General features: G+C 37.7%; 1 protein-coding gene across 1 annotated transcript in view; it reads right to left on the reverse strand.

Moving 5' to 3' along the window:
• LOC104402551 (zinc finger protein 608-like) overlaps positions 1-27,601 on the reverse strand; it is a gene marked incomplete at its 3' end in the record, with an annotated part of 34,416 nt that overhangs the window by 3,738 nt on the left and 3,077 nt on the right. The window lies entirely within an intron of this gene.

The following is a 27,601-nucleotide window of genomic DNA, read 5'->3' on the forward strand; positions in this document are numbered from 1 at the left end:
CATATTATCAAGATTTTCTAATAAGCAGAGTTCTCCCTCAGTTATGCAGGCACTTCACACACTGGAATTAAGTTCTGCTCATCTTCCTGATGCAGTGTAAGCTTCTAAAGTTAGGTCTGAAAATTAACATTTTGTGTCCTTTGTACACAACTTCCTGACAACCAGGAGAGAATCCAGTGTGTAATGCTGAGCTCACGGAAGAATGTACACAGAATTGAGGGGACTTTCCAAGTCAGAAAGTGCCCAACTTCATACTACTGCAACCACCCATATCATATTCCCATTCCTGCAGGAACGGGACAATTTTACGTCTTTATGGGGTAGAATCTCTCACATACTCCTGTAGCAAACTCATCTGAATGAAAGAAGAGCAAGATACCAGAACATATATGGCCCTATTTGACATGATACTCATTTGACAGAAGCCGATTTACAGTAGTATTCAAAATAAAATAACTTTTCAGAGAGATTTAAACATTTAACTTTTAATCATAGTATTAAGTGGAAGTATTCTGTATCAATGTATTTCATTCATTTCATTCAGAGGGTGTGTATCTTTAGTGTGAAATGTTTCTGTCATAATTGACAAAATGTAAGCTAGAAAATAGCTGCTGTGCAGGCAGGCCATGTGATGTGACCCATCAAAGTATGCTATCACGTACATAACTATGAATGTATGTGCAGTTCCACCTCATTAATGGAGGTGTATCTTTGAAGGCATGTCTCAATGATGACATAGTCTACCAAATGGAGTCAAACGCTACTGCAGTGTCACCTACTAGGTGATTTTGAAATGTACATGCCAGAAGCCATTTAATCCATCTACCAATATACAGCCTGGAGATAGGTAGAGAAGCAGGTTCAAGGCTTGGGATAAGCCCTTCCAAAAAAGCACTGCTTTATAAATTGAGAAGAAATATACTGTAAACATTCCCAGTGGGAAAGTATGCACTAGTAGAATGAATGTGGAAAGAAGATCTGAATCCCACTACAGAATATACCTAAAAAATCAAAGCCTGACCCTTTGCAAAACTAAATCCTTCCTTAAAAAAGACACCAATATAAAGACTGAAAGGAATAAGAAACCTCCAACCTTGAAAATGTCATTGACAAGTTCTTAAGAGTTATGAATTAATACTTCACAGACTCACTATGTCTGAAATGAAAAACAAGAAATAAAGGAATTGAATCATATACGGAAGTTTTGCTTTCTTTAGATTTTTCTAGATAAGGTGAAAAGGAGATTGTTCTGTTTTTACATAAAGTATGCTTGTCCCTATGTTAATTTTCTAAAGCAATAGTGACCCCAGAAGACCTCACTCTAATCTCATGCACAGCATCATAAATCAGAATTAATTCTAACAAAATCAATGAAACAACTTTGAAAGAAAACGGATGTGGGAGAATGTAACATGGAAAAAACGTTTGTATGCTCAGGAGTGTGTCTGCATTTCTAGACATCTCATTGATGTTTAAAACTTTTCTTGTTACAAACCTTGCTCCACAAAGAATTTGTGTATCTAAAAACTAAAACTATTTCTTCATATTCTGCGATGCAATAGGAACTACTCCTATGAAGAATCTCAATGTCATCTGAAAAATCTCAGTTTAATCTTAATTCATTCATTGAGATAAAATTTTAATTTAATTTTTTGAAATATAAATATCTTTGCATCTAAATTCAAATATGAGGCTGCTCAGGAGCCTTTTGACACCATACTTAACTTATGTTTTGTTTTCTTAAATAACCTAGTACTAATACTGAGATGAGAAAAATTTGATTATACCTTTGAAATTCTGGCCATTATATAAATGTATTTCATTTATTAAAACCCATGCTTATTATCTAATAAAAGCATTTTTGGCAAACAAACATTCTCCATCAATTTGTTGGAAGAAAAGGTCAGTACCATGAGGGACATGCTTAGAAAACAGGAAAGAAATACTAGAAGACATGGATGTAGAGAAGAATTTTGGGCACAGGACAAACTATCGATTAGAAGCCTTATGCTCAAAATACAGAAAAGTCAGAGCTACTAAGAAAGTTGCTTATTTTGGTCAATTTAGTTGAGAAACACAAGAGCATGAATATGAAAGAAAGATGAGGGAGATTCACATTGCCTAAACGTCATTCAAAATTTTAAACTTAAAAACCTATACTGGAGAATAAAACAAAACAAAGCATTGATATACAATGAAAACCATTATGAAAACTTGAAGCTTTGAGTATATTCTATTGCAGAAACAACGGTGCTAAACAACAGGCAAGGAAAATTCCTTGTCCTCTCTTGTACCTTCTACTGTAGCTTGGATGCTTGGGATTTCCCAAAGCCATTCAGTCATTTTACTGTGGGAAAGATTAGCATTTGACAGCTGCCAGTGATATCGTTCTGCCAAAGGCTGCATCTGTGAAACACTGTATGTCAACTAACGTTTGGCAGAGTCCTGGGAGATTGCCCAGATCACCACCTGCAAATTTCTAGTAAAGACAGTTCCCCTCTTTCAGCCCTAGAAAATCATTTTCATTGAGATAATTTTGTCAGTGCATCTCTAGAACACCTTTCTCCATTGAAATGTCATTTCTCCTGGTCAGTTTTTCAGACTGCACTTCCAAACTTTTCTTCAGTCAGTTTGAGTGCTTTGCTATCCTTTAATACAGAACAAGCACTGAAATTTGCTCAAGATACCTATCCTGTCTAGAGACATACGTATTCCATAGTCAAGAAACAAATTTTTCTGAACAGTCAAAACGAAATTTCTCTGATGGAACAGCTACCTTTTCAGGCGTTCTGGAGTGCAAAGACATAAAGAATCAATATAACTTTCTGAGTTTTTCCAGGAATCTGCAATGTACAATCAATCCAGTGGCAAACAAGACTCAGAAGAGAAATAGCCTCTTTGCACCTCTTCAACTTTCTGCATGTCAAAGGCATTGTTGCCTTTTACCCCTTTGCTGACTGCTCTACTTTGAGAGTGTAAAGGTGCATACTTTACAATTCAGGCTGTTGCTTCCTCAACTCAATACACTTTTTGTTGAGAGAAATCAACTAAACTATTAATTTATCTTCCAAAAGCTTGTCAAAGAATCTCTATAATACTCAGAAACAGAAATGAGCTTCCCTGATGGTCTATGTACACCAAAAACTTTTAGTTGCCTAACTAGATTCTTATGGATGACGTTTTTTAGCATGTACTGAAAATTCATCATTTGACTTCATAGCCCTATATTTATCAGTGTCTGGTAAGTATCAGTGATCACCAAATTTTTAATTTAGCTAGCCCTTAGGCTTCTTTGGCAAGACAGGTGGATCTTTGGCTAATATGTTCCTGTGGCCCTGGAGCCCTGGCCTCCCACTTGGGCTTTTCAATAGGGTGTAGGATCCCATATCAGTTAGCTTTTCTCTATATTCTTTAGATCAACTTTATGGTATCAGCTACGAAGACTACCAAGTGTATGATATCATGTCCAAATCTATTTGAAGAACAAGACTGTATTATTACTTTAAAGAATGGGATATACATATTCATGATTATTTAGTAGGTCACTAAAGAAAACACTTCTAAAATGACCTTTCAGCTTTCCTGAACTGAAAAAAGAGCTGAAGCATTATTATTCGGCCATCCCTGCAGTTATCTTCTGTTGAGTATCTATAGTTGATAGCAAAAATAAAATCTTTACTTTCAAATGCAGCTTGAGGTATTTACATTTTTACTAGGGAAACAAAATTTATGATAAGTCATTTTTTTCTCTCGGTGTACACCTTTACTTCGGTGCAAATCCAAAGTAGTTCCACTGAAGCATAACTATGGGCAGAATTTGGACTGTTATGTTTGTTTTACCAGTGAGAAAAGTAATTAGTAATGCAAATAATTTTTCATGAGCTTTAAAAAAAAAAATCTGAAAATAATACATGTGCAGTGAAGATTTTTAAGAGGAAAACAATCCTCGTGAGGACAAACCTGCCAATACCTATTCCCTCCAAATAGTTTTTGGGTTGGTTTTTTTCTCTCTAAGATGAACATGGCACTGACTCAGAGTCCAATAACCCTTAACAATGAGACTGAAGGATGAAGCTTACAGTATGAAGGCAAATGTATGAACTTGAGTCAGCAGGGAAGATCTTTCTAAATTTACTTACCTACTTGCGTCAGCTCTGAGGCCATTAGGTTTTGGCAGAAAGGAGAACCCCAGGTTTAGTATTTCCTTGATTCTCTTTCATGACAGCATCTATACTGTCAGCATCAAGTCATGTGATTATAGGCTGCGTTACTGAACAGATAGCCAAATCTTGTCCTTTCTGTGGCTCAGAAACAGGTCACTTGGAGATCTCTGTTCTTATGTCCCTACTTCAAAGACATTTTTTCCCTATTAATTTTGCCTTAGTACTTTGGGATCCTCCTTAGTATGCTCTCTGAGCACCCAAACAGAGACAAAAGTTTACATTTGCAGCATTTCAGTAAGGGCTTATCATTCATGTCTTGATGAAAAAGAATGGAAGCACGCAAAGACCCGATTTCACCCAGAATATCCCAGATATCATTGTCAAAACACCTTGTGTTTCAGTACGTCAACCTAACCCTTAATGTCCTCCTTTCTTACACTTGTCTTACAAACTATTTTTATAGCCTAACATTGTGATCAACACCTGCTGCCAAAGCTCCCTTTCTGTTCAAATAAACCAAAACAGATCAGTAGTCCAAATATTCCACTTTTTTTGTGGTATATTCTGCAGTTACTTATACCTTCTATTCTCTGCCCTGCCCTAGTTGTACATAACCTTTCTATTCTAGAAATGTATGATGATCTTAAAACAAACAAAAATAAACATTTTTGTACACTTGATAGAAATTACAGTATTTTGCTGAACTAAAATAAAAAATAAACCTAATCTAAGCTGTCATGAAATTATTCTGGCAGCTCTATCAAATTATCTAGACATGTACAGATCCTTTGAAGAAATGAAACTGCAGTTTATCAAGTGTGATTTATAAGCAACACTGATTTAGCTGTGAGATAACACTGCTATCTAATCATTAGTAGTGAGACAACAGCCATGTGAACACATCAATTATGGGCCACGGCCAAAAACCCTTGAGATCTCAGAGATTAACAGCCAATCCTCTGTTTTACAAGCTCACATCAAAAAGAATATTAATAAGAGGAGGGGCAATGTGAAAATTTGTCAGAGTAATTCACGCACTAAACCAAGTCATTTTTCCCTTTGCTCTGTCTCGAACTGGTCCATGAAAAAAGCTGGCATCAGCTACAAAGCACGAAGCTGCCAATTTCTTAGAAAATGTTTTTCATTAACATATGGGAAGTTGTGAAAGGCTGTGAAAGCTCTATTTGGTGGATAAAGGCGACAACTTCTATGCAGTCCTTTCCTGAATCTATCAGTCATACGACCTCAATCATTATTCAGATATTTGGAAATGAACATCCATGCACAGAAGTGTTTGATGGCTTTTCCCTCCCTCAAAACTAGAGCTGTTTACTATTATAAACAAATTAGCCAGCCTTCCAGGCATCCATTTACCCTGTTTCACTAATGACTTTATAAAACTAAAGGAGAAATACTACCAACTCATCTTCAGGTTCATTTCTGTCTTCAAATGAGTAGGGGGAAAAAATCTTACTGACTTCTATGAAGGGTGGCTGACTACAGATTTACTCTTCTTACATATAATGAATGGAAACAAGACAAGAATATACCTCCAAAGGGAGCAGTTATTCCTCTGTACAAATGTAAACATGCCTATTGAGGTGGATCTCAAACAACCTGTTGATGGCACTTTAGATGCAGCAATATTAACTGGATAGCCTTTAAGCTTGGCCCAATCACTGTCCAGTCATCAATTACCCTGTATAGACTCTACTCAAGGGTCCAAAAATAAAGAGACAGCATAGCTGCAAACAACCTGTGTTCAATTCTAGCAATATCAAATTTAAGGGTATGCAGCCTGGAGAAGATAGATAGTCTGTGGGGACATTGCAGGGCTGCCTTCATATAAGGTATCTCAGGTGCTGCTATCGATTAACCTCTGAGTGAAGAGGACAAGAAGCAGGAACCTTTTAGACCATCTTTGCTGCCCCAAAGCCAGTAATGTGAAAATTGCACCTTTAGGCACAGCTCCAGAATACATATTCTTTGTCAGATGAACCAGTTTTCAAAGCTTCCCGCTTTGCTGTCGTCTTCCAGATACTCATTCCCTTCTCTTGTTTTTACCCAGAATATTACACATACATATCCTACTGGAGGATAGCACTGTTAGTCAAATTGACACAGCTAAGATGGTCATAATCACAAATGGAAGGACACAAAGGCAAAAGTGTTTCAAGCAGCAGATTCATATTGTAGAACTGCCCCTTTACTAAGCAGCTGGAGCAAAGAGATGCCAGCTGCAGACTGTTGGCCCAGGTAATCGTGTCAGTGTTAACTTCCACAGCTTTACTGCTTCAGGGACACCTGTAATAGCAATTTTAACTAAGGTCCAGTCTTGTATCAGTCCTTGGGTTCCTATAGCTGAACATGTGGACAATTCACATTTGGCCAGAAAAAAAATACCCCACAACTTGTCTCACACTTTTGGTGGGATTCGTCTTGACATGCCAGTTAGTTATCCAGGGCCCATGCAAAAGTGTGACAGTGACAGCTCAGTTTGAAATTGGCTCCTGCAGAGGTGGAACCACAGGCTAAGTGTAGGCTTTGCACCAAAGGGGACAGATGGCTCTCACACAACTGTTCTGCCAGCATAGCCATGGAGATGGCAACTGCTGGCAAAGACATGCAAGATCTTAAACTCACACTGATGTTTGACACCTGAATGCTGTGTGTGAGAGTCCTTTGCTCACTTAGTTTTGCTCTTTATTTTGCCATAGCAAAAGCAATACCTGGAGCACACCAGGTCCTTAAACATCTATCAGCTGCAGCTTAACAGCTGACACAATGTTAGAAATACTTTCTATCTTACCCTAGACATGTTTTGTGACTATATCTACTGTTTTAAATGAAGAGATTCTCTCTGGTATATATTCGAAAAAGGTATGTTTTTTTTACATGTCCAAAGAGACACTATGCTATGAGAGTGAGCCTAAAATAACTGAAGTTTTTCATTTCCAAGTGTTCACTCTTTCTGTCATTCTATGGGGACTAGCGATTTTGCAATTCAATTGCTTAAAAGCTGACTTGGAAAAAACTTTTATCAGGCAGGTGTCTTCCAAAGCAATAACTTCATGAGTGCATCATAAAACAAGTGATTCAACCATTGTTCAGCTGATAATGAAAAAACAAAACAAAAAAAAAAAAGAAAAAAAAGTTAGATTTATTAAGATACCATGTTCTTCTGTGTCTGGCTGGGACAGGAAATTTGTCTTCCAAAAGTTCTCTAACATTGTTTTCAAATTCAAATGAACTAATACAAATTAATACCAAATGTTTGACTTCATGTGCCAAGTGACATAAATAAAGTTTGACAGGAGTGGCCTCCTACTATCCAGCAAATTAAAAAGCAAGACTGTTTCAGACTGTTTAGATATATTTTTAGACTGTATACAGAACAGGGTCAAGGTTTTCTAAATTTCCAGCTTTTGCTTCTCAGAAAGCACTGACCAGTCTCTGTCCAAAAATCTGTGACCTTTGCGATGTCTCATATCAGGCAGTTAGATATTTCTCATATCATAATTGAAAATTTTGATATAAGAGCATAAACAAGTAATGAAGTGCCTGGAAAAATGGGATTCTATTAGAGAAGTGGAGACTTAACTCACTCTAATGACTCTTAGACTGGCTCTTACTATGTCTCCTAATTCACTGCCAATAAAAGCAGGACAAAACAGCAAGTGAAAATAAACCTTTTCATCAAGTGGAGAGCAGGATTTAAATCTATTAACTTTTTTCAGTGGTGAACCTGTACAAATGCTCTGCAGGTTCTACAAGGCACAGTTCTCAAGGAAGTGTCAAAATGATAGAGTGCTATGAAACAGGGAATGCATTAGAATATAATAATTGGATGATAGCCCTAATAAAGAGCTCCTGATGATGCTCAGCAGCAGAATCCTTTTTCCAAGCATCACCAGTTACTTTTTAAATTCACCATTAGAAAGGTTTTCAGCACTGCGTCAGGCTCTAAACACTTACTTGCTTTAAGACAGTGTTAATGACTTAGCTAATCACACAATTTTATAGTTCTATAATGTACTGTGCTGTGCAAATTAAACCAGTGTTTATTACACCTCTGCTACCTTTCCTTTCCTTCTTATTGGACTGACTCTGAAATGGGTTAAAACAAATACTGTACTACAATAAAATATGAAGAGCTCACTGGTTTACAACAGTTTTCAGTAAGTAAGCCAGTATTTTAGTTCAAAGCCTTCTTGCAAACAAAGTAGTTCAAAACACCACTCTCAGATACTGAAGTTAATGGCACACTTTATTTTTTGATTCTGAGCAAGCTCCTCCACCTGAAAACACAGAAAATTGTATCAGTAATAAATTACATTAAGAGGATAATGATATTACAAATGAAGCTACCTTGCTTGTGCTACTATTACTACCATTTTAGGTTACTGAAAAAGGAAGAAAAAATTCTTGTAACTTTTATTCGCTTCTGGAATTTCATTCCTTTTGGGCACTAAAACCGATCTAGTAAGTTTTGCTTTTTGTATCTGAAATGCAAAATGTGAAACACAAATCAATTTGTATTTTTGCAAAATTACGTGGTCCTGCAAAGTCTCTTTGGTGTCAGTAATGTTTAGGTGACAGGCTCTCATACTGTACTGTTAAAACTGCATTGAGAACAAAGCTTCCTTTATCACTGGAGAATCAATATGACTAATGGCCAAGCAGAAAAGACTGGATCAAAGATACCTGAAGATGCACTGCTTGTGTGTTGAGGAAAGAAAAAGAAGAAAAGGCACACATAAATGCATTGGAAAAAGCATACACAAACATCCGAGATACAGAAACAGAATCAGTGGATCTTTCAATAAAGGCAAAGAGCTTCATACATTTCTTATATTGCAGCCTAGCTTTTCCACAGAGAAAAAATGGCAAAAAGAATCAGATAAACATAAGCTTCTTTGATCTTGATAGGTATGATACTGAAAAGTCTTCACTCTGTTATTAAAATTAGTGTCACGGCACTTGTCTGTTGAGTATTTGTTTACTGCTCCATGGAAAGAACACAGTATCTGTTGTTCTGTCCCCAAACAAGTGAATGTTATTTCACATTCACAAATTGTTGTATGATGATGATGTAGCAAGAGTTGCAGTCAGTGCTTATGGCACAGTACAGGTAATTCCCATGCCATAATACAAACAATTTGCTTTGTGGTTCTAAAAGCCGGGAGTGCTGAGATCGCAGGCATATTTCTTGTGGTCTGAACTTTGTGGTGCACTTTTGATGGAGCTATTCAGTGTGGTAATATATCGCAAATTTTCAGTAAGTCTATAATCTCACCTTCTCAATTGCACTGGCAATTGTCAATAAGTCTATGATCTCACCACCTCAATTTCACTGACTATAACATGGGGATAGCGTCTTCACTCCCACCCCTGCAACCTCCCTTCCTTCCCTCTGGGTATTGTGAAGCTTATGGCTAGACAGTGTACTATATTTAATTATAACTTAAAACGCAGAACTGATGCCAGATTTTCAAAATAGCTCACAAATCAAAACAAGAGGCCAGATGCTCAAAAGAACAAAGCACACTGGGTGCATGGGTTTCCCTCAGATTCTCATCATGGCAAAAGTAGGTGCTAGACACCTCAAAAATCTTACCACAGTTGTAGGTGTTAACCACATTAAAAATCTGCCCTTCAGAAATGAATTTGTAATGTCTCCAAGTATTTTGAGATCCCTGGAAGACGAATGAAATAACCATGCATTGAAATATTTAGACCTAATTCCTATTTTCATTCATGTAAAAGGAATCTGGAATTTGGTTTTCCTTCTGTTTGGGAGCAAGGAAGAGACTGATTCTTGACTTGCTTTTTCCTTAGCATCACACAGAAAGCATTCTGCTTTTATTTTCCCGTTTGTTCTAAGCAAAATTAAGAAAGAGAACTAAAACTGGAGTAGGATAGAATGCCAGTGGATAACTCTGACAAATTAAGCAATGTTTCCTTCTCCCACACAAGCCTTCAGCTTAGTCCAATACATCACAGGAACAGAAGGGAGGAGGCTCTATTGGTTTTTTCTGCTACGCTCACATTTGCATGAAAAGGAGCAGTCAAACGAAAATTAAGCACTTAAACAGCTTAAAAAAGCACTGGTTCAGAATACTGTACTTCAATAAAACATTCATTGTTATTCAATGCTTGGCAAACGACATTGCCATCACATACTAGTAGAAGAACCGTGCAGAATAAATGCTATCTGGAAAAGAGGCTTGTACTTATGCAGCGCTAATGACCATCTAAAAGAGCGATTCTGCATGGTTACATCCTCTTTGAGATTCACAGCTGCAGCTCCACAACAGCAGCCATACATCATAATCTGCAGCCATTTTAGGCTACCCTTATGTGCTGGAGAGCAATATGGGCAGTAAGAAACTGCTAATCTGTAAAGTTACAGTCAAAACCAAGTTTATTCAGCAGTGATGACTGAGGAGGAGGTGTTCAAATTTTAATATTGGCAAGGCCTTTGCTTGTAACAGCAGCGACACACTGGGAAGAGATCTCCACACTTTGTTTCATTAGAGAGAAAATATAGTCCTTAACAGATTTTGATTCCTAACCATTATAACAGTGGCACAGAGTAGCACAAAAGCCATTCCTTTAAAAGGTCAGATAACTGTATTTTAAGCTTATACCATTCACATTTTAATTAACGTGAGGAATTTGCTTATTGAACAACATGTTGACCCTATATACATCATTAATTAACTGATACACAGTGACTTTTCAGAAAGACAACAGCTTGGGAGCAAAGATTATTCCACCATACTTTGAAACTGTTTGATAATCAAAGGCAACGTTAATATCCACTAAATTAGATGCAGATTTTGTGGGCAAACCAAAGAGAGCCTCCACTTTCTAAATGCACAAGATTTACAGCACACCCATCACAGCAACATGTTTTCTCTAATCATGCACACTTTTTCAAGCTCATTTATATGGAAGCAACTATAGGTCTCTGCACAGCAAGTACTTGTGGCTTAGTAACACAACTCTTTGAATCTTTAGTGAGGTTAGACAAAGCAAAACAGTCTTGAATCACTTTTGTCACTATTGTGCTCATTTCCCTCATATATTAGGTATCTTTGTCTCATTCTACAACTACCTAAAGCACATTTCTTAGACCAGGTCATTTAAACTAGGCTTCCACTGGCTTGTAAATGGCACCAATTATCATCATGGCAACTCTCATGGTATCTGTATGTACAGATTTGGAAAAGGAATCTCCAAAAGAGAGACATGGGGCTGGTGCTGCTGTAGGCATATAGTAAAGACATTGGGACTTACACAGATGCATAGTCAAAAAAAATTCGAACTTGTGTCAATACGGAAAAGCCTGAACTGATAGAAGGGCCTCCTAAAAGGTCAGGATGACCTGGCAACAACACTGACTACAGAAGAGACTAAACACTGACAGCTGGGGAAGGCTTTTCCCTTGAGTAGGCAGATTAAGAAAAAGGGTTAACAAATCTCTAATCAGGTAAACAACCCTTGAAGACTGGTACATCCTGAAACACATGGACATCGTCAAGATATGACTTTGGCATGTCAGCACAACATGATTAGGGTACCCTTTAGATGAACTATCCTCACTATACCCTCATTATAGTATTAAAAATCACACCCAGACAGGGTAACAGGTCAAAAGTCTCCTGCCTAGATTAAAAGACCCTTCCCTGAGCATGTGCAGTAAGGAATTGGTGATGTAGCCATATATAGATTAGCTGACCAATTGTTAAATGGTGGGAGGGTTACAGGGAGTTACTAACCTGAACTGGACTGTACAAATACATGAATTTTGTAGGGGGTGGTATGCTAGCTTTGTGGGATACCAACACCTTTTCTGTGCAAACTTGGAATAAACAAATATCTTGTCTCTGTGGATCCTGTTTTCAGGACAACAGTGCCAGTTTAAGATGTCAAGAACTCAACCAGAGGTTAACTGTAACCATGAAAGATGGTGTTTTGGTTTTGACCTCTGGTACTGTAATAGCCAAAATACGTCTCTTGTGCTCCTTAGGCATCTCTTGCTGAGATGAAAACAGCTTGAAATCCAAGTTACTTCAAGCATAAGCATCTACATGAAAATGCTGGTATACTGAAGAAAACCTCTTCAGTAATTAGTTACTGCCATAGGCTTCTCTGCACTGTGAAAACACATCTAAAAGGAACGAGTTCATACAAAATGTATTGGTTACTGAGAATCTACATTTCAGCATTAAACACGGCATTTGCAATACCTGGCTAGGGCCATGGAAGGACAAGGCAGCCAAGATTCTTGAGTCACCCTGTGTCACAACCTCAAGTGGGCAAAACAGAGACTCAGTGTTCACTAAGTGGCTGACCCTCCCTCGCTGAGGGCTTGCACTCTCTTGCTTCCTCTTCCTTTCCAAAGAGATGCTTTTTTATTTCCTCAACATGGGATAGCTTATAGAAAGTTGGCTAATGTGCATTAAATGCCAGACAACAGCATGCCATTTCTACAGTCACATCACTACCTGGCTCCCTCAACAGTACAGATTTGCACATGATCTACCAATTTACATCATTTGCACAGGGAATTGTATGTTACTTATTTCCATAGGTTACCATTAACTATTTCGCCACATACACAGGGAATCAACAGACCAGTGAGAGATCCCCAAAAGACTGTACAGCACTCCAGAGTGCCATAAAGATAAGGCTGTTCCTGTCTTATGCCAGCTCCAAAAAAGTATTTCCCAGAGTATGGCGGCAAGTGTGCAAACAGAGAGAAAGAAAACAAACTTAAAAATCCCTCTGCATGACCAGCAGACAGATGTTGCTCAACATCTCCAAAGGCAGCTTCCTCTGAAGAACTGAAGGGTGAATTTTCATCTTACATAAGTGAGCTTCATTCATACGAAGCAACTCAGTTCTGGGTCCCACAATTATGCCTGTAAACCATGCCCTTCTTGTGATTTTCATCCTAGCTACGACCAGTGCACCTGGCCCCAGATGGCCCGATGAGAAGTTTCAAATGTTGCTAAAGAAGTCTAGATGGAGATTTCCAAGACAGCATGGCAAAGGAGACGAGGATTTCAGCAACCAGGTTTCTACAGGCACCATTCCATTCTTTCAGGTTCATGAAGGCTTTTTAAAAAGGAAATCCCTGTCAAGTGTTTCAGATACCTGGAGTGTTCAGCTTACCCTGGAGACTTCTATGTATTTTTGGGGTTTCATGATATATTTTCCTATTAATCTGGAAATACTTTTCTCTCTCTGGTAACTAGTTGATAAGTCCACAGAAACAACAGGGAAACTGACAGAGTACGTCAGGGAACCAGAGATATGACTACATACACAATCTGTCAAATAAACAGGAAGGTCTTGAGGAAAAACTCCTCCCTGTACTGCACCTCTTCTACTAACATTAAATACAGCACAAAATTGGAAAAAATGAAAGAGGCACTACAATCTGAGATTAAAATGCAACAAACAAACACAAAGTAAGAATAATCACTCACCTTGTGGAAATGAGGAGAAAAAATTAAACATAAAGTAGTGATGGCCTTCATGAAGAAAGCAGACAATGATGTGATACAATTAAGTAAAAAGACTTTTAGGGCTCATTTATCATCTCTTAAAAAACCTTCCCCCCCCCCCCCCCCAATAAATAAATAAATTCCTCTGGTTAACCAGGAGATAGCAAACGTCAGTCTAAAAGCCCAAATAAACTCAATACTCCAAATTTAGGCTGGAATCACACATCTTGTTGCAGCTGCAACTGAGCTGAATTAAAAGGAGGATATCAAACCCAGCTACTCATCACCAGCTCACCTCGCCTATTCTGGAGATCACTGTCTTTCTCTCCACACTGCCCATGTAACCCCACCTTTCACCCCACCCATGCTGGACCTGGGTTAGAAGCAGAATATTACTGTGATCACCCAGACCTTTTATTTTATTTGACAGAAGGCAGCTAGGGAATGACCCACCTTGTAGAAAGTGAGAAAGCACTCATCAGCGGTGCGTACTGGCAGTATTCTGAGAAGATGCCGTCACAACCCCACATGGGACTGCAGCTCCAGTTTCATTTTCGGAAGCCTAACAAAAGCGTTCCACCAATACCTGCAGGCTGAGGCATGCTCTGGCAGTCACCTCCCAGTTTTGCCCTCCCACTGCTCCATTCACACCAGTTTCACAGGTACAACTTCACTACGCATCCAAATGCAAGGCTACATACAGTACAGCCAAGACATTTTCAGTCTTTTGTTTTTGTGCAAAACCTTTTGCAAGAGAACTGAACACGAATGTGACCATCGGTGTCAGAAATCAAGAAAACAAGATTTACTACAGCCCACTTCCACACCAGAGAACCCGTAAAGATATCAAAGAATTTCTGTAGTGATATAAAAGGAGTTAGTCTTAGACGTAGAGGCTCCTTTAAGTGCAGCCTTACTTAAACCATACCAAATTACATTTCCCTACTCGAAGGACTTGCAATGATGCTTTGCTCTCATAGCCCAAATCAACGAATGCAGTAATTCAACTCTAAAGTGGGCTACTGGCTTATTTTTAAATGAAGCTGTAATTTAGAAGGAGAGTCAATTAATCTCAAAGTAACTAATATGTCCTCCCTGCTCATAGTCTGGTCTCTCAGTGAATGCTTTACCAATTCAGTAATGACTAAAACAAATTAGCCTAATTACCTGGAAAACCTGCTATACCAACGTTCAGTTTCCAGATCATATGACCTTCTCTAAGTCAAAACTCTGAAAGTACTGAAAGTATGAGAATGAACAACAAAGGTGACACACTCCTCATCCATGGGGCTGGTTTTTATTCGCAGAAGTAAGTAAATACAGTGACTCCTTTGTGCAACAGGGGCAAGATCAGACCAAAACCACCCACAGGCCATACAGTGCAAGCCAAACAGGACAGAGAAAAATGTTCTCTAACGTTTGTATTTAAACTTATCAAAGGTTTATCTCCTGCAAAATACTGAAAACTTGTTAGTGCAGGTTAAGCACACCACTCAGTTCTGAATGTTATATTGTATTTGTATGAATTATAAGAAAGAGGAGCTCTTATACCATCATAAATATTACCCAGAACTACTGTTATCTGAATGAGTTAAAATCATTTCAGCAACTTCCTTTTTCTCATAATTTTACCAATCCTTTAGTTTCCAGTACTAAAACAACAACAAAAATCAAACTAAGGCTGTATTAAACTTCAAAAAATCTTGAGATTATGTATTTTCTTGGTCTTTAGTTGTTGACTTAGAATGCATATCTCCTTTTGGATTTACTGAGACACACATACAGGACCACATTGCTTAATTACTGTTTTTTACTCTTCCAAGGAGACAGAGAAATTAATAAAATCTATCAAGCACTTGGATATGGTACTACTGAGAAAGAAAACCCTTAACTTTCTATTAAACACTTCATTACATTGATCAAAAATGGAAGACAGCCTGGAGTGTATTTGCCTACAGATAGGTAAGCCTCACATACCCGCAACAAAAGAATAATGTTGTCTTGAGAATGTATGAAACTTCTCCCATTATTTCAATGCTATCACTTTTAACCTGCGGTGCAAAGACCATCTGTGTATCTGCTAGAAGCAGTAATAACAATAAAATAATATACTTTTAAGTAGATGCAAAAAAATATTACCACACGGAGGCTATGTTTTAAAATTTCCTATTACAGATATCCTATTACAGACTGGTTTTGTAGCTATGGCAGTCACATTATACAAGCTCTTAAGTTCAGTGTTAACAAAATCACAATACCAGAACATAATGTAAAGTTCTTTAAGAGTCACTTAGGACACTGCTTTCAATTACTTAAAATACAATGTCAACGCTCATTTTACCAAATAGGTATCAGATAACAGACTGATTTAATGTTCCAATGGAAACAGTAATTTCACTGCCTAGGGAGAAAATGAAAGGACATAACCGCACACAAATACCCATATAATTAGGCTGCATGTAAAAGACCCAATTCTTAGATAACTTTTAAGGCAGCATTCTTGCAGAGATGTTAGTGCTAGTGTTGCTACTCATTTCAAAGCAACCACGTTCTGCCTGTAAGTGGGTGAAGTGGCCTGTTCCTTGGGAATACAGGAACAAGCACTTTTCCATGCACTATCACCCATTTTCTGGATCAGGAAATACACCAGGAACATAGTATGAACAGTACGAATCGTCCATTAAGAAGAATACTGCTGTTAGGGTTACTACTTAGTAGACTGCAGTTTGAGAGAGCAGTATTTTTAATAGCAGAAGTTACTGGGAAAGCTTTTTATGTTTGTTTATATATAAACTGAGAGTAACATTTCATATATGGTCAGTAAATTTCAATCAAGCAGCATGAAAAGAAACAACACATGGCATTGCTAAGAACCTAAAAGGCCACACCTGAAGCTCATTAACTTTTTTCCTGTCCCCTTACAGAAACTACACAATATATTGTACACTAAAAACTTTCTTATTTCTGTACTAGATTTCAAATATAAAAAACTGACAAGTTTGGGATTTTGTTTTTTTCCCCTGCATGTTTTGATTTTTCTTTACACAAGCTCGCTACTAGTCAAAGGGATAAAAACCAAAAAGTCTGGTTTATTATAATTTAAAGAGGATCAAACTAAAAGTCTATTTTATACTGACTTCAGATGACTAGACACTACTTGCCCAACTCAGCTATGCATGCTCCCTCTTTCTTGCAAAGTTACTATGGCCACTGAAGGTGGAAAACAGAGTATTTATAGCCAGTTTTACATTTGCCAAACATAATTCTTCAGAAGGTTCATAATCTGATCAAATCAAATCAAATTCCCACATAACCATAACATATATTCTAAGAAGGCTTTGCTTACCAAGCTACTGGCAGCATGGATGTTCCGAATGAATGTTTTCTTTCCCATGACATTTTTTTCCCCTAGTATACATTTTCCCTATTCAGACTTCATAAATTCATTTTCATGGTGGGGAAACTACAGCAATGAAGTCACAGAAAATTCAACTCAAAGGGTAAAAGTTTCAACTATTGAAAAAGAGGAGGTTCAAATGAAGACGCTTAAACAACTTTTACTGTAGAGGTTACTCCATATCTGCTGTAATGCTTTCTTGACTTTGATCTGTAAACCAATGACTCATGAAAATGGTATCTTCAAATTTACAGGCCACCAGTAAGTGGGTCTTTAAAAAAATGTTGTACAACAATAAAGCAGGACCGACAAGCACTTCTTAACCATTTGAACTGTCAACTAATTAATTACAATACTGAAACAAAGGCCCATTTAAAAAACTTGCTCTTAAAAAGGAGAGAGAGGAAAAAGAAAGGGGGGAGGGAAGGTCTTGTGACCAAGCCAAACTGCGTATCAGGGAGAAAGGTTCAAGAAAATGTATTATGTTTGCTCACATTAACAGAGGCATTTCTCCCCCACCCCATTCAGACAGAAAACAAAATAGGGAACCTCTTCTTGCCACCAACTGGTGCCCCTTAGCTGGAAGCAACTCCAGTTGTCCGGTTCCTGTCAGCACGTAAAGCACACCAACACTTCCCTTCTCCCACCCTTTTGTTCCTACTTAATATGTGTGCTTTGCTCAGCAGTCTTTGCTGTTAAACAATTCATTTTTTCCCTGCCTCCTCTGCTTCAGGAGGAGGCAAAAATAGCAGGACTTAGTCACAAAATATAAAGCTCATTTCCTGTACTTTAGCACCTCACTCTTTCATCTCCTTGTCCACAGGATTTGGCTACCAAATAGGTCTTAATCTGTAAACAAATGATTTGCTGTACAATTAAACCATTCAGTCTTTTTTTTTTTTTTTAACCCTCCTCCTTTCTTTGGCTCCTTGGCTGCTGTCCAATGTGGAGGTTCATAGGTCCTTCTATTATTTCGTGCTGGTTAAAAGGCAATAAGCTCATTTAGAGTTTATAGAACTATAAGCTATCAACAAAAGCATTTAATGCTTTTCTGACACACTGTGGCTTTTGCCTGAAAAATTAATACTGTGTGGTTGCATGTGTGTGTACACATATGTGTGGATGTGTGGGGCTGCTTTTTTTATGTACTGGCCTGGTTAAAAACTCTGGATGTCTTTAAGTCAGTTATTGTAAGCTACAAATGCATGTTTTGGGTTTTTTTCCCCCACTCCAATATTAATTGTCTGCGTACTTTTTTCTCAATAACTGACAATCACAGAACTGCAATTCACCATGGCTATAGAGCTGAACCTCAAAGACTTTGATGTTGTATGAGGAAAAAAAAAAAGTCATGCTGCTGAAGCATTTCACAATGTTTGCAAATATTGTTTCCTTATAAAACCATGTTGTGAATCACAGAAGCCTACTAGACTAAGCAAAACCTTCAGACAAATAAATAACACATTAGGTTCATCTCTGCAGTTAAGAGTCGCTCACAACCCAAGAGTAAACAAAGTAACACCAAGGTAATTTTCCTTTAACTCTATTTTTACATTTTTGTTCTTGGTGAAAAGTAAGTTTTCAGGGATTATGAACCAAAACACAGCCTGTCTGTGTGTGTTTGCCTTCATTCAAGTGTTTATACATACAACACGGGGCTAGCAGACCACCACTTCAATGTGGGATAGTAAACACAATGAAATACTTTTTTTAAATGTGACTATAAATAAATGAATTATTGTAAATGAAAAGCTAAATTTACAGTTGTAAATCTCATTTAGAAATGACAGGTACTTAGCAATATCAACTTCAGCAATATACTTTCAATGAAATTCTGCAAGCCTATTTAAAGTCTATTATGGCTGCTGACATCAATCTGCCAAGCTGCAGAGTGCTAAGCTCCACTAAAGATTTGCACCTATAAATTTAGCTACTGGTATATTTGAATTAAATACACTGTGTTTCTCCATATAGGCAACTACAGACATAAGGCATTGAGGTGGAGAGGCAATAGATCAGAATTGTCACAGACCCCCTGACACCACTTATGCCTTAATGAGGACAGAAGTTCAGATTCCCACTTGCATTCAGATTAAAGTCCTTCCCATGGTGTTTCAGTCTAGATTTCCACACTCTCCACTCAAAACTTCACTTCCCCAATCAATACAACAATAAAGGCCATATTCCTATTGCAACTGCTTGGAGGAATATGAATACTGCAGGAGAAACCTGAAAACTCAATTTAAATAAAATACTTTAGAAGTACACCCAGGTACTCATGTATGTGCATGTATGCACAAGTACAGACACATACAAAGGGACACACACAAACAGATCTTAATTAGCTATACCTAATAAGACTCACCAAAGATCAAGTGAGTCTGTCTCCCTCCTCCTAACCAAACGACAGCTTGTGGAGGTGCAGATAAAAGGTGGCAGGCAGACTGGTGGCAGGTAAGAATGTTCATTCTGGAAAACCAGTTAAAGGTAAGCAAGAAACGAGAAAAGCAAGCAAGAAAGCAAGGCAGAGCAAAAGGGAGAGAGGGAAAATGGGAGAGAGAGAAAGGGAGAGAAACAGAGAGAAAGAGAAGAAGGGAGGAGGAGGGAAAGGGGAAGAGGAAGGGGAAGGTTGGGTTTGTGCCTCAAATCATGAATTGGCACAGCATTCACAACCAAATTTTAACCTCACCTGAAAGTATTGTTCTTTTTTTTTTTTTAGTTCTTTTAATTTAGCGACATGCAATGTATCCTCAATAATAACCAACCAGCTGGGAAGGTTTTGTAAAATTACACAGTAAGAGGCATTTAAAACCTCTAATAAATATTTCATTTTGAGGAAAAATGTAAATCTTGGAAGTAGTTTGAAAATAGTTGGCAACTTTTCCTCCCAGAGTAAATCTGAAGACTCAAATATAAATATTCAAGAGCATTAATTTGTTTCTAGTTGTGTGCGTGCAAGTAAAACAGCAGCCATAATGTGGAAATTTGAGTCACATTTTGCAACTAATTGGAAGCAGATTAGAATTCTGCCTCAGGGGAACATTGTCAAACTAGAAGCTGGAGCAAATGAAGAAAGAGGTGAAAGCATCGTGAAGAGCTGACAGATTTACAGTGCTCAAGGCAATAAACGGGTACGAGATGAAAATGAATGTGCTTCACTGTACTGCATGCAGTTTTCAGTCATATCTCAGCAATAACAGCATACAGCCATGAAAATATTATTCGCAGAGAGATGGTGAAGGCAAGTGTAAGAATGAACAAAACACTATTCAGGCAGTGTGCATATAAATCATACAGTGGCTCAAGTTGTTACAAGAACAATAAAATTGGTCATACTGGACCCTGGTTTGTAACCTGGACTTATCTCAGGTTGGGCTTACGCAGATGTAATGCAATGAACTACTGACTTGAGTTGAGAAAGGGCTGTAAACCCTTGCTTGCTGTAAGCAAGAGTCGAAGCATTAAGTTCTTAGGAGGAAAAAAACCCACAGAGATTTTACATTTTTAAAGCTAAGAATAACACAGAACCCTGCAGACAGATAAATCGGAGACAGGAGGGAAATATCCTTTTTAGAGGGTGATTAGGAGAGATTGGAAGGGAATATAAAAATCAAAATAAAGTGTAGAGGCTAATGTACCAATGCTGTAATGGAAACAGCTGCTTGCTTTCTCCTTCAATGTCTGGCATCTGGTGCAGCATCACAGGAAAGATTGTTAAAGAATCCAGACATGAAATGTAAATATAGACTATTAGCCAAAACTCAGTTGCCATATTTATGAAACAGTAGCAGCTCTTTTTTCATGCATGTATGTGTGTGTGTTATATTTACACACATCCATACACATACGCAACACCTCCATATATATAGGAATATATATTGATATACATACACACGTACACGTACACAAACCTGTGTTTAAAAAGCAACCAGTAACACTAATACATGACACTGCATTTTACTACTGGCTGAAGTGAGTAAGAACATTTACTTTTCTAGTAACACTGGGTGTGGAAAACCACCACTGTTGTTCTCAAACTGCATCAGCATTTTTCCTTCAAATTCCAGAACTCCACTGCAATTCAACACACACTGCCTAACATTAAACCCAGGGCAAAAAATTAACCAGTAAAACTTTATGTCAAATATGCTCAATATATCCAGAAATACTTCTGGAATATTAGATCCTTATCATCAGTGTGGGCTAACTAAACAACTTCCTGGACTTTCACTAAGTCAGAGTTAAAACTCGTAACAGCAAAACAAAGTTCAACTGAGTAATGAGGTCCATTTCTAACTGTATTTGCTTCTAACTATTACCTTTTGTCACAGAGATACAGATCTAGTTTCACTGCCTCCTTCAAAAAGGAAGAATTGGCAAGAATATGAAACCCCAAAACAACTACTGCCATTACTCCACGGCTATAAACCTATAATAAAGCACAGATTTGATAGCACTATTCATGTAGTGTGGTGAACCACACACAAATAAACAGTTCTCCATGAAGAATGAAAACCCGAAGACTAAACCCTTCCAATTCAAATATTATTGTTGCTTTTAACATAAGCCATCCACAGAAATCAGCCAAGGGGGTGACAGGAAATCCAAAAATAATTTGGTCTGGCCCTGTGCACTATGAGAAAGGCAATTACAAGTTGGTTTTCACTTTTCTTAGTGGCTCTGAAGACTGTAAAAGCTATGCTTATCTAATGGACACTGATGGTACCGCTCCTGTGACAGTTTTATTTCTTCAACCATCCAGCACAGCAGCACTGAAATTCATCAGTGAAGATGGCATTTGAGTAGCGTGAATTTATGTTTGTTTGTTGGGTTTTGTTGTGGGTTTCTTTGAGGGGGTGGACTTAACAAAACTCTTGAATTAAATCAATGGCTAATGCAAATTACTAAATGTGTGCAAATCAAACTGTCTAGTGCACACAGTTAAAGAGGCCAGATGTGCCACAAGCTCTCCTGGGAAACTGAGCCTGAACTTGGTGCTTTCTTTTATCAGAATGAAGAAAGTGAGCTGTAAGAGTTTACAAAAGTGTGACCAACTGGAGCTTAGTCTTCTGTTGCTAATTGAGGCATGAACAAAAGAGACAGTTTCTGAGGGCAAACTACAAACATATACTTTTTATATTCCACTGCCACGTGATAAAAAACAGAATCAAGCTGACTGTTAGAAATTTGACTGGCAACCAAAGACCAAGCTATTATTTCAAACTGTTATGGGAAAGCAGTAAAATTGCTACCAGGTCTCCTCATGTTACTCTTCAATAAAAAGAAGCCATCAGGGAAAAAAGAGGAAAAGAAAACACATCAAAACCTTTAAAGTTCCTTTAAGTAAAAATACACTTCTGTGGCATAATGCCATCTGCTTCTTGGTTAACATGACAAGACAATTCAACAAGTAGAATGCCAGTGTTCTGAAAGCACCCAGTAACCACAATCAATAGATTTTAGTTTGCTCTTTTGACTGCAAGAATTGCATCCACATGCCAACAGTGGCATATGCTTCAAACACGCCCATGAGGATGTTTTTCTTATGTTATTATTTGGTGGAGATTCTCAGGAGACAGAAACACCTCAGCCAAGCTGGGTTTGTGCCCAGGAATATGATCTAGACTAGGAAGACTCAAAAACTGGGAAAAGAAGGTGGGAAAAGATAAGGGAACCAAATGTTCGGTACCTTCTTTTTCTGAAGACACACTCACTTAAAGTTGTTTAATCATGCAGTTTTCTATATAAACATACAGATTACATATGTGTACATGTACAGGCAAACAGGGGCATGAGAGGAACCACCTATTCCCACCCCCCTGAATTTTCTCTCAGCTCTTTCAAAAAAGGGAGAAAAAAAAATACAAAGAACTTGCTTGTCAGTCAGGTCACTCTGAATAGGTTTACAACCTTTCATTCAAATGTAAAGGCTTTGTTCCAACTGCCAAGACCATTTAGTCAGAATTGAAAGAGAAAATGCAATAGAGTGCTTATTGAAACCCTGGCTACAGCACAACCAAAAGTCAATCTGATCTTCATATTTGCCCAAATGGCTGCTCATAGCCTGCAGTAAATAGTGGTTTTAATTCAAATATGTAATAATGATTTTTTTTTAAATCTTGCGATTTAAAATCTCATTTTAAGAAAACCCCTCAAGTCCTCCTATGAAAAATTATAATTATCTTTATTAAAATTAGTTTATTTCAAACAGATTTTTAAGCAAATTAAAAAATCATAGCTTGTATTATTATTATTCATTTTGCTGAAATGCTGCACCACGGAAGAGCCAAACTGGGCAAAAACTCTCTGGTGCAAAATGGGGGAAAAAAAAATCATCAAACTCAAAAGGAAAAAACAAATATAACAAACTTTTCTAAATTTTAAAAGCTATTTACCCTTTGTAATTACATCATCATTTTGAAATTTTCACGGAACACTATTTTGCTGTCCTTCACCTGACAAGGAATGTTGTGTACAGACCAAAATTTTGAAAAAATGTCAACACATTTTCTTCAATTATTACTAAGAAATAAAAATAACTCTTTGATACTTAAACATACTAAAACAAACATTAGTTTTCAGCAAAACTATGGCCAGCCCTTCAACTGAGGTCACTGCATCCACAGATACACAGGTGTGACCCCATCTGGGGACTCATGTATTTCAGTTGTAAGAAATAAAGCACAGTTGAGGTCAGGCAGCCTCTCCAGTCTTTCAGGATAAGCAGTGGCATTATCGCCACATATATTAGAGCATTATGTAAGTACAGTATAAACCTGGTACAGTGCTAAGAGTATTACATAAAGAATAACCTGGTTGTTGGATCATCTGTACAAAGCATCTTAGTTCAGAGCAAGGCATGACTATAAAATTTGGTTATATCCAGCAATCTCAACTGGGTACCATGGAACAGATCTGGTACATGCAGCTGACGTATTCAAGAATACTAACACGTGGCAGCAACACAAAGCTGTCAAAGCAGCTACGGACATAATCTAACCTTTTTTCAAGGGTGGGTGATGGGAACCCAAAATGTATGTGGTTTTATCCAAAAGAGATATAAAGGTGGTCTTTGCTAGTATTTCTGAGACCGTATTCCTGTGAATGCTTGTAAAAATGTGCTCAATACCACATGTACCAATAACACCATGTAAGATTTTGAGGAAATTGATTTTATTTTTTTTTTTTACTCTTTCGGCCTACTTTTACAGACACAAATTGTGTGGATAATACAGAGCAAATAAAGGGGAACCTGCATTCAACATGGAAAGGATAGGAAAGGATGTGTCCAATTAACAAAAAGCAGGCCACAGAATCTCCCACAAAAAGTCAGTATTATAAAGATCACTCATTTCGGGGGTGGGGGGAGAAAAGAAAAAGAATAAAGGTTTCAGCATACAAGAAAAAGTGCCCATTTCAGATTTATGATTTACGTTGCTGTCAATAAAATAGCTTTCCTATTATTAAGGCCCTGGTAGGAGAAGCTGGAATGCATTATGTGTTAATGATCACAACCAGGGGTCCACGCTTTACTCTTTTGTCAGAGCTACAGCAGATCCTCCCCGCAGCTTCACCATTAACATGTCTGTTTCCTGTCAGACCACTCAGAGATAATGTCATTTATCTCAGGGCGGCACAAGACCAGTCATTAGCTTCAGTAAAAGACCTCAGACAAAGGCCGGATGGCGTTTTATCCAGGGCTGCAGCCAAGAATCTCATTGCCTAATAGTTCAGAACTTAAGTTATCTTTAAAAGAGTAATTTTTCCCATATCAACAATTCTAGAACACTTCTCTGAAGAGCAGAAAAGTCTGTGCATGGAAAATTTTAGTCAATGGTTTTATCATATGCAATTAGGTGACTGATAAGAGCTTGCTAAAGTTATCCTTTGAAAGGCTTCTTCTACCCCTCTCCCTCCTCCCCCCCCCTCCCTTTACCTCGTAGGGAAAAATTGACAGAGTAATTCAGGTTCTACCTAAATAGCAAGACCTTTGAAGAACTGACCCTTATTGTGTTGGCCTGCAGGAGGTGATTCACTATTATAAATTCTTCAATGACTGAACTTCTGGAAATCTCTTTAAATGAAAGTGGAACTGGTTAACTGTATGTAGAACATGTGTTTTCACAGTCTCTCCTGTATGACTGCATTTCAGAAAGCTTCTATAAAGTGCCAGGTGAACTTTTTAAATAATAATAATAAAAATATAGAGAAAAAAAAAGAGCAAATCTCAGCTATGCTGAAAACTAGGAACAGATGGGACTTTCCATCTTACTTGAATCTCGTTATTGAACACCTCTATGGTTACGGGGCATTTTGCTTAGCACTTTTAACATACATTTCATTTATTGGACTATAAAATGCTACTTTGGAAAAACAAGTCTTTATATAGCTGTAATTAAAACAGTCTTGCAGGAAAGCCCTTTAACATGGAGAACATGGTTAACCTCATGACATCTGGACAATCAATCCTTCCCTTTTTACTGGGTATTTATGAAGTTATTAAAATTGTAAAATTACCAATGCCCAAAGTGAAATATTTTTCCAGTAGTTCTGAGTAAGGCGATCAGCTTCCCTACTCTATTTTATAAATGTTCTAGACCAGCCTCCATTGTGCTACGCTAACTTGCTTTGCACAGGAATTCAATAGCGGCACTGGTCATACATATTGGCAGAGGTCAGCAGGTTCATATGAAAAGCTTTCCTCGGCCAAAGGGCAACACCTCTTCACCCAGCTCAAAAAGCACCGTCACACTACTAGACAACCCTACAGAACTATAAGAACCTTTAGCTGTGCTTATTGTTAGACACCCATACTTACCAATGTTTTTAACAGCTAAATCCCTTATGTAGCTTTCAAAACAGTTTGCTGTCAAACAACAATAGACTTTGTTCTTTAATTACAGCAAGTGACCTCCCTGCCCTTTTATTTCACAGTGAATAAACTACACACAAGGCCAGCAAGGAAAGTACATGAAAAGCATTTCTCCATAACATAATTAATCAAAGCATGTACTTAAATGATTTACATCCATAGGTAAAATGCACAGTTTCCTGATGAAGTGTGAAACACCCTGAATCCCCATTATTAAAAAGTGAAGCTAAAATAAACAATACTAGCCAACATGTTAATTTGCTGAAGATGACTTTCAGACACGAAATGCAGTCCCAATGAGAAGCAATAAGCTAATACAAGAAACAAATTCAACCCTGAAGTATCACTAGGCTGATTCGTTTAAAAACTGCAACTAGACACCTCTGATTATAGCTTTGTATCTTCTGCATTATTTTCACATAAACATACTGATTTTCACATGCCAAAAACAATTATCCCGTATCTCAGTGTAAACTAACTGACTGAATCCCAGAGTCACCCTGCAACACACACAAAGCAAATTCTTGTAGATACTCTGAATGCTTTTCAACGTAGCAGCTGTGAAAGACAAAAAAAAACTTAGCTAAAACAGATGAAGAGTTCATGCTGACAAACAGTCAATAACTGTGCTAAAAACAGTATGGATGAAAAATGGAAAATGGAGACGGGTTTTAACACCAAAATTCTTAGGAGTGGTTAGCCTACCTGTCAAAGCTACTTATTCAGACATGTCACTGGTGGCTTAACCACAAAATGGGCTGCACGAATATGGCTCAAATATCTCAGAATTACAGCATACTTTGACTTTATCCACATATTAGGGGAGTGGCGACTTATACAACATACTTGCGGTTTCTGCATAAAAGAGCCAGCAGAACACAGTCATTGATTTAATTAGGCTTCATAAGATCCAATTTATCATGTTTTACATGACTTTATGCGGCAAGGAAACAGAATAAATAGACCAAAAATAGACACTGAAACATGCTGTGAAAGCTAAACAGTGACTAAAACTCCCGGGAATCTGCTCCAAGCTTTTCACAAACAGTAAACAAATGTAGTATTATGTTCCACACCACATACAAAAATCTGTACATTTTGAATCTGCAAGCATGAACTCATTTATATCTAAGAGGAAACATCCAAATTCGTAAGACATGTCTTTCACAACATTAAGATAACTCGAAATTGATTTTTAAATGCAGGCTTGTTATCTACAGGCACAAGGTATTTTGCGCCAAGTACAGCAGATATGTTCCAGTGTATAAACAGTCAAAGCAAAAACACTTAAGAAATCTGAAACCCTTAAAAATAAAATTAAATCTTTCTGATGATTACTAAACATTTTGGGGAAAAAAGACAGAACAAAACATAATACACTTAAGTTTCACTAACAGTGCCACAGGCTGGGCTTACAGTTGCAATCGTCAGCAAAGAGCTTTATTATATTGCGAGACACTAAGGGACGTTACTTCAGACAGCAAGCAAGCACACCATTGTGCCAGACAATGGCCAACACTGCACGACTCTAATGTGTGAAGCCTGTATTAGAGTCGGTGTGTGCCAACAGCGGTGGCTGTTGCTGGAAATGCGAGATCCAAGCGTCCTCCTGGAGCAACAGCCACCACACAGCGAGTACTTTTGCTTCTGA

The sequence above is a fragment of the Nestor notabilis genome, unplaced genomic scaffold, assembly GCF_000696875.1.
Source record: "Nestor notabilis isolate BGI_N333 unplaced genomic scaffold, ASM69687v1 scaffold18362, whole genome shotgun sequence".
Lineage (NCBI taxonomy): Eukaryota > Metazoa > Chordata > Aves > Psittaciformes > Psittacidae > Nestor > Nestor notabilis.